The sequence below is a fragment of the Acanthaster planci genome, unplaced genomic scaffold, assembly GCF_054643075.1.
Source record: "Acanthaster planci isolate LZ-2023a unplaced genomic scaffold, COTS_SCS Contig12, whole genome shotgun sequence".
In the NCBI taxonomy this organism is placed as follows: Eukaryota; Metazoa; Echinodermata; class Asteroidea; order Valvatida; family Acanthasteridae; genus Acanthaster; species Acanthaster planci.
The window spans coordinates 96464-109746 of NW_028257636.1; the positions used below are offsets into that span (position 1 = coordinate 96464).

Here is a 13283-nt window from a genome sequence, read left to right on the forward strand (position 1 = left end):
GGATGGGAACTACATGTACACTGTACGTGTACATTCACACCAGAAGTGACGGCCGCTTCTTCGACCTTGCCCACCTGAGAGCAAAGACCAAACTGGAGGCAGTACTTCCCTGAAAACAGCTCTCTGCAGATGATGCAACACTAGTAGCACACACATACATGTACAAGAGCGACTACAATGACTTTTGTTGCGCATGCTTGCAAGGTGTTTGGTCTTCTGATCAGTCTATAAAATACCAACATCATGGGGCGAGATGTCAGCCCCATTCCCAACACCTTAATTGGTGACAACACATGAGGGGTCATAGACAATTTCATCTGTATCTACCTGCACCTGAGTTCATCCATTTCGAGAAACCTCTCTCTAGACGCTGAGCTGAGCTCCTGTGCAGGCAGAGCATAAACAGCTATGGCCCACCTACCAAGAGGGTTTGGGACCACTCCATGCTTACCACCAATACCAAGATGCAGGTGTTCCGGGCATGCATCCATAGCACTCTTCTTTACAGCAGCGAGGCGTCGACCTGCATGTAATACTCCTGTGTGCCTAACAAGAGAGAGAAAAAGAGAGAGACCAGCTGGAAGTAGGCTGTCAGAGAAGTAACCCTGGCTGGCGAGCAACAAAGAGAGACCAGCTGGAAGGAGGCTATCAGAGCAGTAACCCTGGCTGGCAAGCAACAGAGAGATACTAGCTGGAAGCAGGCTAGCAGAGCAGTAACCCTGGCTGGCAAGCAACAGAGTGAGATCAGCTGGTAACAGGCTGTTAGAGCAGTAACCCTGGCTGGCGAGCAACAGAGAGAGACCGGCTGGAAGCAGTCTGGCAGAGCAGTAACCCTGGCAGGGGAGCAACAGAGAGAGACCAGCTGGAAGCAGGCTGTCAGACTAGTAACCATGGCTGGCGAGCAACAGAGAGAGACCAGCTGGAAACAGGCTGTCAGAGCAGTAACCCTGGCTGGCGAGCAACAGAGAGAGACCAGCTGGAAACAGGCTGTCAGAGCAGTAACCCTGGCTGGCGAGCAACAGAGAGAGGCCTGGTGGAAGGACAACAGGAGACACAGACACCAGCAAGCTGGTTTAGCTCCTGTGAACCCAGGCACCGGCTTCACCTGCAGCACTTGCAACAGAGCCTGCCTTTTGAGGATTGGCCAGTTCAGCCGCCGCAGGCACTTCAAGTGAACCACTGTTTGACCAACTCAGGCTGCATTCAAACGTTTTAAATTCACTTAAAATGCATGGTAGTTACACCTGATTTGGTGTAACTTTTGCATTGAAACGATATCTGGATGCTTTCCAAGTTACACCAAATCAGTTTTATTTCAGTGTTAAAATGGGGATTTAATCCACCTCAGAGGGAGGGTTTAGCATTGAACCAAAATGTTTTTTTCCGAAACGCATCCGGTTTTAGCCAGTGCATTGACCTAGAGTTACGTAACAGCTTTTCTTTGGTGCGCTTTTGTTATAAACAATGAGGTATACAATGTAACTGCATGCTGAACGACCCGTGCAATGCTATCACCCTGCAAAACTGCCATTACAACGTGGGAAACGTGGTCACTCTCGCCTGCCTCTCCGTGGTATATTGCCAGAACTGCCACTGTAATTGGAAAAAAGCGATACATTTTGTTGTATTTGCCTTCTAAAGATGCCTAAGACTGGTAATATGTCTGTGGCTGTGGACTGCTGATGAGCATTTTTCTAGGGCAACCATCATTTGTTGCATCGCAATGATATATGAACAAGTGTCTCCCGATAGAGCACCATGTTGCAAACATAACACAAACGCTGGTACTCGGGTGACAATCAGCATGTTTTTACAGTAAGTATATCGTATGGTGTTCCATATATGCCATCCAGCGTCACATTTTTCAGCCGGCGTCACATTTTTTGACTGGTGTCACTTTTTCATTACTTCATCGGAAAGACCTATGGAGGCCAGGATCTCGTCCATCATCAGTACCGCCAGCTTATTATAAAACACTCGAAAACTACTCTAATAAAGAATGAAGTTATCTGTTGTGGAGATTCTCACACGTACGGCAACATTTGTCAGAGAAAAAAGAAAATTAGACAGAAACGCATGTACATGTAAGTGTAACCCCAGGGTCAATCAAGAAGCAGTAGCTACGACGAAACAGCCTTTTCAAACAGTGACACTTTTCAAACGCAAATCCACATGCAATCCTCAAGACCTTGGGAAATCATTTCGTTGAGTAATAAACACACACCCCCCCAACAAAGAAAGATAAATGATCTCAAGCCCATGACCAGACGGCCTCCACCAGGGAGTGCCTGAACCGCGGACCATTGCCTGAACAACTTCAAATGTGTGAAATACCTTTCTACTACTGTAATGAAAAAAAATGATCAGTCTTGGCTTCTTCTGGACAGATTTTCATGGTTCAAAAAGTACTTCCGGAAAACTGTGCGTGATTTTGTATTGCTGACAACTTTCAACCTAGAAAACGTAAAATTTCTCAAGGTTATGGTGCGTGACATTTTTTTGCCGAGAGTAGTTACATTTTAAATTATAGACCGTACTGCGATAAACACTCCCTCAGGAAGCATGTCTGCAAGATGGCAAATACCATATCAACCAGAGTGAACAATGGGCCTCCCATACTTGGTTCGATTTTTGTGGCAACTAGTAATCGTCACTATGGGAATATTTTTCACTCAAAAAGCTTGTAGAAGTGAGAAACCAAATTGAGCGAGGTGAACTTCCACGACCAATCAGGTTCATTAAAGGGCTGTTTATTTATTTACATACAGTTAAAAAATTAAATACAGTTACAATACGGTTGAAAAATAAGACGCCGGTTGAAAAATGCGACGTCCGTCGAAAAATGCGACGCCAAAGTTCTTCATGACCCCAAGAAAAGGAGATAAACCGTTTTGGGTTAAAGCTGCCAAATTAAATGGTTCCAAAGGCTTAGTGGGTTTCAATTTTACGACCGCCATCTGTGGTGAATGAACATTTTAGCTTTTACTGTTTCCACAAACACAGTGTCTGAACATAGCCTCAGGTGCAGCTCCATTGTCTTCCTAGACTGGCGGATGCCAACAACCCTTTAGTGGTTGGGCAGTGGTCATTTCCGCATGTGTCGTTTAGCACAATCCAATTTCTTGTTGGAGGCTATTACAAGGGGAAGCTGGAGTGTGGGAACTGTGTGGTGTGTCAACCCTGGTGCCTTCTCCACTATTGAGACAAACCAGATTGTTATTGATGTCATCAATAATTTATCCATTGTGGTCAAGTTTAGAGTTGCTGCACAGCAGGTTAAGACTGTTGAAATCACAGCCAACAATGTAAGGCTTGCTGGTACATGTACATTCAATGATCTGATTTGGAATTCCACAGAAGTGTTGGAACCTGTTTTGTACTTGACAGCAACACCATACCGGGTACTTTAAAGCACACTCACCACCACTTTTCTTGTTAGTATTGTTTGTATCATGTCAATAGACATCACAACCAGGTAATCTAACATTTTTCTATCATCTTTTAACCACATTTTGTGGATGTAAATAATATCCGGTTTAGTGGGCCAAGAATGGATCTATAGCCTTGTTAAATTCTTTTTAGTGGGCTTTGAGAGATGAGTGCATTTCATTGTAAAATATTTCAACCTGTGATAATGAGGTAAATATTCATAATGATGTGTTTGGATTGCCTTAGGGGAATGACTTGCATTTTGCTAGGTAGACTACATGTACATACATGTAGTTGCTTGTGTTCCCATCTTCATTTGGTGCGATTTCGCCATATTCTGTTTTCCTTGCACCAGTTGGTGACTGTGATGCTGTTCTATGTCTTTTTTTATGTTGCCTAGATTCCTCAGGTCTAGTTTGGAGGTGATCAGTTACAGATTTTTGCAGCTGTTCTCTGGTCATGTATCATTGATAGTATCTCAGATTTGCATTACTCTGGTGAAGTGAGTAGTTCCAAGATGTTTAGCTCACTACAGAGGCACTGGTGTCGGGGGGGGGTCCATTTGCGCAGCTGTCCTATCTTCAGTTTGGGTAGTGGCATCCTTTTGTTGTTTGGCAGGTGTTGTGATTTGGGGTTATATTAAGCATATACATTGTATGATACTCTGATGTTTTGTATTCCTCTTTCCTGTTAGATAGTTTTGCACCCACAGTGAGCCAATGCACGTCAAGTGTTGTTCCCCACATTTGCAGCCTTTATCCTGATCTTTTTGTCAACATTGCTCATACAAATTGAATCTTGGTTTTTGGCTCTGGGTAAAAATTGACATACATGTTCATATAGATTGGGAGTTTTGTGGAGGTCTGAGTCCGTGTAGATATCACTGTATGATGTGTTTTGGTCATTTACGGCTTTTAATTTGAGATTGTGATTCATTCTGAGCTTGACTGATTAATCTGTCTAGTGTTGATCATTTTTCTGTTTTCCTTGCACCAGTTGGTGACTGTGATGCTGTTCTATGTCTTTTTTATGTTGCCTAGATTCCTCAGGTCTAGTTTGGAGGTGATCAGTTACAGATTTTTGCAGCTGTTCTCTGGTCATGTATCATTGATAGTATCTCAGATTTGCATTACTCTGGTGAAGTGAGTAGTTCCAAGATGTTTAGCTCACTACAGAGGCACTGGTGTCGGGGGGGGGGGTCCATTTGCGCAGCTGTCCTATCTTCAGTTTGGGTAGTGGCATCCTTTTGTTGTTTGGCAGGTGTTGTGATTTGGGGTTATATTAAGCATATACATTGTATGATACTCTGATGTTTTGTATTCCTCTTTCCTGTTAGATAGTTTTGCACCCACAGTGAGCCAATGCACGTCAAGTGTTGTTCCCCACATTTGCAGCCTTTATCCTGATCTTTTTGTCAACATTGCTCATACAAATTGAATCTTGGTTTTTGGCTCTGGGTAAAAATTGACATACATGTTCATATAGATTGGGAGTTTTGTGGAGGTCTGAGTCCATGTAGATATCACTGTATGATGTGTTTTGGTCATTTACGGCTTTTAATTTGAGATTGTGATTCATTCTGAGCTTGACTGATTAATCTGTCTAGTGTTGATCATTATTATTCAGAGGGTAATTGTGGGATATCGGTTGGTCCCATCAGGTGTCTGATTCCATTTTATCTTCCATTTTGTGCTGAATTTAGTCCTAAATGGGCCTGGAAAATGGGAACATCGATATTATTAATACCTCTTGATTTTGAGATATCTTGCCAAAAGGATCACAAAGTAGAGGAAGGGTTGTGAATGTGTAATTAAACATTTGCCATGCACTCTGGAGCATCCAGTGATTATGTCTGATCATGGCGAGACCATATGTCATCTCCCAGAAGGATTCACTTCACCAACCCCTGCAACTCATCCAAAGGTTTAACAATGTACATCTCTCACTGTTTTTTGATGCTGTTTTTTCAAAGTGGCAGCCAATGGGATTATTTTTGTTTCTGCCTGACATGGGTTGTCTTTAAAAGTAGTGTACTAAGATACCGGGTACTGTCATTGTTGATCCTTGAATTCCAGAAAATTTGAACTTACTGCTGTGGATTTTCCATGCTATGACTTGTACTAATAGCACTTTCCCTGAGAAAATTTTAATGGTAAAGTACTGTACATAAGAGCAATTTCCTTCAGGGTGACATCATATGCAGCAGTGTTTTTTGTCAAAGGTGCATATCATTACTAATTTTTGAGAATTGTTTGCTGGAAATTTCTAAATACTGAATTATTGTTATCAGGTAATTGGTATGGAAACCTGAAAGCTTCTTGTTGATTGGTTTTTTGGGGTGTGTGGTAGTATTTCTGAAAATGTTGAGGCATACCAAAATTTGTAAGTAAAAAGAAAATTCGATTTAAGTTAAAAAAAATAGGTGTTTACAATTGTTATTATTATTTGAATCAAATACCCTGCTGTAGCATTCATGGACTTCACTTCTTGCAAAAGTAGTGGTCTGCTGGCAAACTGTGACAAGCTCAGTGACCCTCCTGATTCAAATTCAGTTCTGACCTGCTTGCAATAGCTACATAATATATCTAAGCAGGGAACAGGGACACTGCTTGGACAATGTTTTTTGTTCTGGTCTGTTGCATTGTTCAGGCCTTTAAAGAAAACATGCAGATGATCTCTGGTAGTAAAATTTGTCTTACAACTGAAACATCTGCATGTACATGTGTGTAAACTGAAGGTCAGAGAGCCTGTGCTTTCATTTCCAGCAAACTTTCTCAAAAGGAAGTGACTTTTTATCATGGCATGTCAGTCTATTTGTTGGTGTGAAATTGATATGTCCAGTTGCCATCTGTAGCATGCATAAGAATAACAGGTTTTGAAATTAAAACCATTATACATGTATACTGGTACTTTGACAATACATTTAACAGATTACTTCCTTGTCTTTGCATTGAGTGGCACTGCCACCCATCATCAGCTACGAAAAACACACCCTGATGTAAGGATGAGAAACATAGGTCTGCTTCATGCAATATAGCTACACCGCAGACAGTTCTTCCCTCATGCAAAAGAACTACCCTTACAAACCAACAGCTTTAGAGATTGATAACAAATCTTCCAAAGGATTCTCAACATACCCGTCCTTTACATACTCCGACTCCAACTCTGTGCCTTTTAAACAATCTGTCTGGCACTTCCACTTGGGCAGCGGCAGTTGCTCACCTGGATTGGAGGCAATGCAAGCCAAAACTCTTAATGTCTGTTACAAACAGGGCTAAAGCCTCAAAGATAACTTCCCTTATACTTGAATACAAGTGTGGCTGATTAATACCCCTCAATTTGTACCTGCCTTTAACTTTTGACTGAGCATGAAAAATAAAGGCATCTGATTCCAGAAATTCAGCTGCGGATAAATATTTCTGTAAAAAATCTACTGGACTATACCTAGAATCTGTCTTATTTCTGACTATTTGTCTACCCTCTCAATACTGGTCAGTTGTGCTTGACAGAATGAGCAGAGTAAAACCCTCATAAATGAAAGAAATGTCACGTTCATACATGGAGTGGGGATACCCTACAGTGGTGGGAAACACCTAAGTTTTAAGTTGGGGATTGATCTCTCTGGCAATTAAGATACTCCAAATAAAGATCAATAACTGGCACAAAGAGTTATTCTCTCTGTATAGTAAAGTTGATTTATTTCCATTTGAAATCAAGTTTAGAAATTTAGGAATGTGCCATTATTGAGATTGAGAAAATTTACACAATTGCGGATAGTAATAAGTGGAGTTGACAGTGATATGGATTGATTGATCAGTAATGAAAAAAAAGGTTATGGTGTGAGTGTGATAATTGCAAAAATAAAAGGTAAGTCATAAGATATGGCAGAGCCATTGGGCAAAGGGATACTTAAAGGATAAAAGGATAATTAAAGGATAGGCTAAAGGATAAAAGGGCCTGGTGCAACCTGCTCTCTCTACAGAGTTCAGCTGTGTAAAGACCACACAATGAAACAATTCAGTATATGTAATAGTCATTGAGTTCAAACATGAAACAATCGTTATGCTTCATGCATGTGCACAAGTCACACTGCCAAACTTTCCACAAAACTTTCACGACAATGCGACAAATAAAATCAGTCCAAATGACGAATTTTTGAACTGACTTGGAGCCCACACTTGGCCCACACATACTACAACAAATCTGTCAATGCAAACAGGCCAGAACTGTGCTTAACGATAAATGAACGATAAAAGTTGCAAAACGTCTAGGAAAAAAGTGAACTTACATTCTGACAGAACAAACTCCTGCTAGAGAGAGGCAGATTGTCACGTGGGCCATGACGAAGTATGTCACATAAGGGTAGCGTACAAGAATAGGTTTATGTCTGGTATGAACTAATAGACTAGAACCCTTTGTAGCAGATATTGATGAGGATATGGTTAATTTATGATTATGACCATGAACAACCACTGGGGCCACTTTTCACAGAAAATACAACAATTTAAATATTATGTCAGGACTACATTGTATGTTGAACTACATGTAGTAGGAACACTCAAGGTTTGTGAGAAAGTGCGTGGTATGGAAATCTGAGAGAACCGTAGACTTGACAAAGTTTGACCACCACAGAAACATGAGAAATCTTGATATGAGCAAGTTCACTAAATTGTAAAAAAATAGTGTATGCCAAAAGACACATTGTAACTGATCTCAAGGTCATAAGATGTGCCTCTTTGTTTGCATTATACAAGTAAGAATCTACGATTTCCTTCAGAACTGATGCAGGTATACTGGCCTTTTCTTTGGAATTGGTTAAGAGAGCCATCGTTAAGGCCTTGTAGAGTAAACTTTACGAGTGAAAAGACTGTGGGATCATCAATTCCGGCCATTTTTTGTGCCCAAAATATGGATGTTAACACCTTAATAACTGGTGCTGGGGAATTACACATTTTACTTAAATGAGTTAAATATAGATATATAATCAAAGGGGTCTGTGTTTATGTGCTTTTTCCAAGACCCGTAGCCCAACTGGTATTTTGCATGCCTTATATGTGAGTAAAATATGAAACCCAGAGATCGTATCGAGCCCAGTGTCGTACGTATGCACACCGCTGTGGAAACCGTACGCACATGGTTTGACTACTCACACATGAGAACGATGGCAACACATGCATGATCCGTTGGCTGCAGGCTTCATCTGTTTTGTTTTAGTGGAACTTATGTGCACAGTTCACATTTTCTCAGTGGACTGGGATCCTTAAACAAAACGAAATTAGAAATAATAATGTTTGATTTGTCCACAGTTGCTAAAATTACAATACAAAATAACTTCATAAGGGGCATAATATATTTGCTTAAAACATGCCCTAGAGAGGCTTAGAATGCACCACAGAGCATCTAAACTTTAAACTTTTAAACTTTAAACCCAATGCCGTAATGGCTTCGCGCTTTGTGCTCACAGTCTCAGTTTTTTCACAATCACATCCAATCACATCCCTGCCAACATGAAGTGAATCTCCTATACCCTGCGTGCCCCCCGCATGGGTATTCTACATGCATCACTAACAATTCCAGTACACATTCCTCCGTCCATCCCACAGCTGTACATTCCACCCTTCATTCTTGATGAAAACAAATATGTTCTAATTCCTACCCAGTCACTCAAACGAACATTTTTACTTTCTTTGGTATATAATACATGCATATTCATCATGAAGGGGTGTTTTATTGTGATGACTTTGATGAAGTTTTATATTTGGAAATAACTGGTTTTTCCTTTAATAAACTTCCTGACTGAAATGTTGGGTTTCTGGAGCAGTAAGGAGATACCAGTATATTAGCCTTTTGGTTGAATACAGTGTACATGTACATGTGTGTGTAAATCATCCACAATCAGTTGTTTAAAGTTGTTTTTCTGTTGTTGTTTTTCAGGACTGTGTTGAGAACGCATCTGTGCTAGTCTACTGACACCATTGTGCTGTCTTGGGAGGGAGCCAGCAGATAGACCATGCCCAGCCATTCCACTTTGTCACTCATCTGGTGGTCACAAAAGGACAGCATTCAGGTTGACAGGTTGTACTGATGAACGATTGACTGATGGAGCAGGAAATTTATTAAGGCAGTAAAGGGGTGAGTTTCTATCAGGCCATTTTCGTCATGTCTCAGGAAAGTATTATGTCACTGTAATACATGCGTGCATACATGTGCACAGTGATATTTGTTTGTTGCATACTCACCGCATTCCAATTCACACCATGTACATGTACTTATATCTGATTAAAAAGAAGCCAAATGAAGCTATTTTTAATTTTGAAAATATTTAACTATTTTTCAACTTTATATTTACCACTTTTCAAATCCTGACTCTAAATAAGTACCAGTTTGCATGTACATGTATGACTGTGGATGTCAAATGTCATTTCATATTGGTTAGTTTCAGGTTTAGTTTCATGTTAGAATTTCATGGGTGTCAAGGCAATGGGGGGTACAACCCAATTGTTTTTTTTTTCCAGTCTACAGTAAAAGCATCTACTGTTTCACAACCTGGATTAAGTTTATCTAGAATTAAACTTTGCGACTTTTTAATTGTAAAACTTTAGGTAGGTTTTCTTCATATGCATAGTAACTGTCAACAACATCAGATTGATCAATACTATCAGAATACAACTCAACATCAGAATTGAACTTACATGTAACTTAACTGGTTTGAAGCTTGCACATCCACTTTATGCTTGGAGCAGGTGGCCGTTCAATGAGAGAAGTCCTGCACATGAAACACGCCCCTCCAAAACTTGAGGCATGGTGACCTGAGCACCGTAATGTTGGACTGCTCAGAGGGATGAAAAGTGGAAGCAGGACATTCATAAAAGCTCTTTACCTCTTAGCCTGCTTGACTACCGCCTCTGCTACCTTTTTCTGCTTAATCTTTCTGGCGGCTTGATTTTCTGCAAGGGTAATCTTGACATCACCTAGGTCTTAAGTAAAAGCAGGATGTTCGTAAGAGCTCTTAATCCTCTCAGCCTGCTTAACTGCTGCCTCTGCTGCCCTCTTCTGCTTAATCTTTCTGGCGGCTTGATTTTCTACAAGGGTAATCTTGTTATCATCTTGGTGTGTAGCCAGTTGATGCCCCTCATACTCCGTAACCATGGCCCAACCGTACATGCTGGAATAAGCCACAGGAATCAACTTCTGTCTCTTGTTGATGGTACTGGACAGTGTTGTTTTTACGACCAACAAGGAAGGGTTGTCATCACCTAACTGGTCTACTGCAGTTTGAACCAAGTCTTTGACTTGCCTATAAAATAACAAATAATACTTAGTATCGGTGTATTTGTGAATGAAATTCGGGTGAAACAGATAGCAACAATGGAAGTACAAGGATTTAAATCTTTATAAAAATAAAAGAGTGTCTACAGCCTGCGTCATGCAGACCAATGTGAAGTGAATCTCTTATACCCTATGCACCCCCACAAGGGTATGCTACATGCATCATTGAAACGTCCACTACACATTCCTCCGCCCATTCCACAGCTGTACATTCAGCCCTGTATGCTCGAAGAAAACAAACATGTTCTAATTCATACCGGGTCACTCACACCTTCTTTGGTATACACGTATATTCATCATAAATGGGTGTGTTCTTTATTTGATGACTTTGGTGAAGTTTTGTAGTTGGAAATTACTGGTATTTCCTTTAATAAACTTCCTGACTGAAACGTTGGGCTGCTCGAGAACTAAGGGGATAACAGTACATTAGCCTTTTGGTTGAATACAGGGTACATGTACATGTGTGTGTAAATCATCCACAATCAGTTGTTTAAAGTTGTTTTTCTGTTGTTGTTTTTCAGGACTGTGGTGAGAATGCATCTGTGCTAGTCTACTGACACCATTGTGCTGTCTTGGGAGGGAGCCAGCAGATAGACCATGCCCAGCCATTCCACTTTGTCACTCATCTGGTGGTCACAAAAGGACAGCATTCAGGTTGACAGGGTGTACTGATGAACGATTGACTGATGGAGCAGGAAATTTATTAAGGCAGTAAAGGGGTGAGTTTCTATCAGGCCATTTTCGTCATGTCTCAGGAAAGTATTATGTCACTGTAATATATGCATGCATACATGTGCACAGTGATATTTATTTGTTGCATACTCACTGCATTCCAATTCACATCATGTACATGTACTTATATCTGATTAAAGAGAAGCCAAATGAAGCTATTTTTAATTTTGAAAATATCCAACTATTTTTCAACTTTATATTTACCACTTTTCAAATCCTGACTCTAAATAAGTACCAATTTGCATGTACATGTATGACTGGATGTCAAATTTCATTTCATATTGGTTAGTTTCAGGTTTAGTTTCATGTTAGAATAATAATGTCTAATGTCAGTGTTTTTTCTTGAATTGTTCAAAACTCAAAATTGTAACCGTGCTTCAAGGAGAAATGCAGCGAAAGGGTACATTGGAGTATCAATGTACAAGTACTCGTATGTACATGTACCTTGAGTTGTGTGTATGGCACTTTCTATTGGCTGAAGAGGAAAGGACAAACACTGAACTTTTTTTTGTCTTCTTTTTTTGGCCTGCTGTCTTAGCCTTTATTTTGATACCATCTGCTGTTTTTTTAGCTTCCAATGATGACACTATAATCATATCTTCATTGTTCCTACTCTCGTGGCTTCTGTACGGTTGCAGTGACGCCCACACATAGGCGTTCAAGTACGTTTTCATTCATTTGTTTTTTATTTTGTTTCATGCTCGACTCACCTTCTCACATACCTCTTCGGCATGTCGGCATGGAAGGTCTTGACTGTACCGTCGCAAAGATCTATACGGTAATCAACGTTTCCGACTTTGGCTAGTACAGGGAAAGGACCTATGACCATAGTAATAGTTTGTTTTGGTCAGTGTGTAGGAGTAGTATTACGAGGTCACCGCCATTGAAACTTTGTGCTCGACTTTTAGTAGTGTTTGTTCATATCTACCAACGTTTGCAAATTCTGCTGTGCGATTTCACACGTCTTTTCTAGACGCTCGCGGAGATTGAGAACATGTTGGTGTGTAGTTTTAACTTTGGGACTTTCAACCTTACCCGTCCAAAGTTCGCGTAAGATACATGTAGCTACCGGACTATGGATGTGCGACTGTGAAGTACTTCGAAGGGTGCAAATTTCAAGCTTGAGTGAGGGGTTTCATGATATGCAAAGAGGAGAGATCCAAGATAGCAATCCCAATTGCGCAGCTTTTCTGAGCGAAGCCGATTCAACATTAGTTTAAGTACACCGTTCATGCGTTCAACCAAACTGTTGCACGAAGGATGTAATGGAGTAGTGGTCATCTGTTTAATCAACAAGAGCCTACTCGTTTCTTTCATGAAATCTGATGTAAACTGTCATCCCTGATCGGAAAGAATTTTAGTTAGGAAGCTGACTCGTGTGAATACATTGATCATGGCATTTACATGTACATGTACTTCCCGGTAGTTTCAATACTACTGGTAGGTAGAGCAACTGCTTCTGGATGCCACGTAATCATTCAGGGTCAATATGAAATGATGGCCTCTGTCAGATTTGGGGTGAAGGGGGCCTGTAATGTCCACAGCCACACGTTTAAATGGCATATCTATAAGGGGCATATCTCCCAGTGGTACATGTACCTTGGTCACTTTGCCTTTGGAATCGTCCATTCACATATGTAATAGGAACGACAATATCGGGTACTATCTGCCTGACACCCTGGCCAAAAGAATTCGCTCATAACCTTATCACACGTTTTCCGTGCTCCTTGGTGTTCACCCAGGATGGTTTCATGAGCTACTTTAATTACATTAACTCAGTATTTACATGTAAT

The 13283-nt window shown here is 40.6% G+C and overlaps 1 protein-coding gene across 7 annotated transcripts in view; it reads left to right on the plus strand.

Moving 5' to 3' along the window:
* LOC147795505 (uncharacterized) overlaps positions 1–13283 on the plus strand; it is a 78214-nt gene that overhangs the window by 48244 nt on the left and 16687 nt on the right. For all 7 annotated transcript variants that reach the window (XR_015423813.1, XR_015423814.1, XR_015423811.1 and 4 more), the window contains 2 exons: positions 9364–9561; positions 11280–11477. The gene's annotated coding sequence lies outside the window, so the exon portion shown is untranslated. The remainder of the gene's footprint in view (positions 1–9363; positions 9562–11279; positions 11478–13283) is intronic.